The sequence below is a fragment of the Phoca vitulina genome, unplaced genomic scaffold (genome assembly GCF_004348235.1).
Source record: "Phoca vitulina isolate PV1807 unplaced genomic scaffold, GSC_HSeal_1.0 scaffold34, whole genome shotgun sequence".
Taxonomy (NCBI): domain Eukaryota; kingdom Metazoa; phylum Chordata; class Mammalia; order Carnivora; family Phocidae; genus Phoca; species Phoca vitulina.
Genome location: NW_022589737.1, coordinates 4380448 through 4381280, shown reverse-complemented (window position 1 = coordinate 4381280; position 833 = coordinate 4380448).

Below are 833 nucleotides of genomic sequence, written 5' to 3'. Positions count from 1 at the left end.
CTTTTTCTAGCAGAATGCAGTTCTCCTAAGCATGAAGGGCAGCTTGGGGAAGATTACGTCTTTGGTCACACAGCTTACCGTGGGGATGGAAATCCTTGCTCTCTGCTACTCTCTCTTCACTCCCATCTGACTGAGTTTTCGAGGGTTGGCTTTGAGCACAAGTGGCAAGTCTAGGATTTGGTCACTGAATTGAAGCCACTTGTAGAATTGGATCCCTTGGACTGTTGTGTTTTGGATTCTGAATCAGGTAATCACTGAAGTTTGTTAAAGATTCAGTGTAAAAAGAAGACTGAGAATCATCAGCAATACTCTTTTGAAGGCAGGTTTAAGCTACAATCCAATGAACTTTGCTTTTCAGAATCGGTGGCAAGTTCATATTTCTTCCCTACAGGCCATGTTGTTCCTTTGGATAGAGAGTTGAAATTCTCCACATTTTAAAGGTCTCAAGGTGGATGTCTTATGCATATAGGTTTCCGAGTAGGCATCTGTTCTGTTGTGATTTTTTTTTTTTTAATGACAAAACTTGGAGTTACTCAGAAAACCGCTAGATAAGTAGAAGTTCCTCAAAAAGACAAAGAGCAAAGGAAGGGGGAGTTGTCAGGAAAAGGTGAGATATCTGGAAAGTATTGCTAGAATATATGTGACGCTTGATTAAACATTTCTGAAAGCCAGAGCCTCGAGACAATATAAGAACCAGTGGGGAAGGAAATACTGCATCTTCTGGGGAAACCAGTAAATAACAGACACGGATTTTGGTAAAAGGTGCCAGCAAATTATAATAGTGCTCTGGTCTTATGCTTTAACTGTATCTCTTATGTTTTTATTTTCTCTAT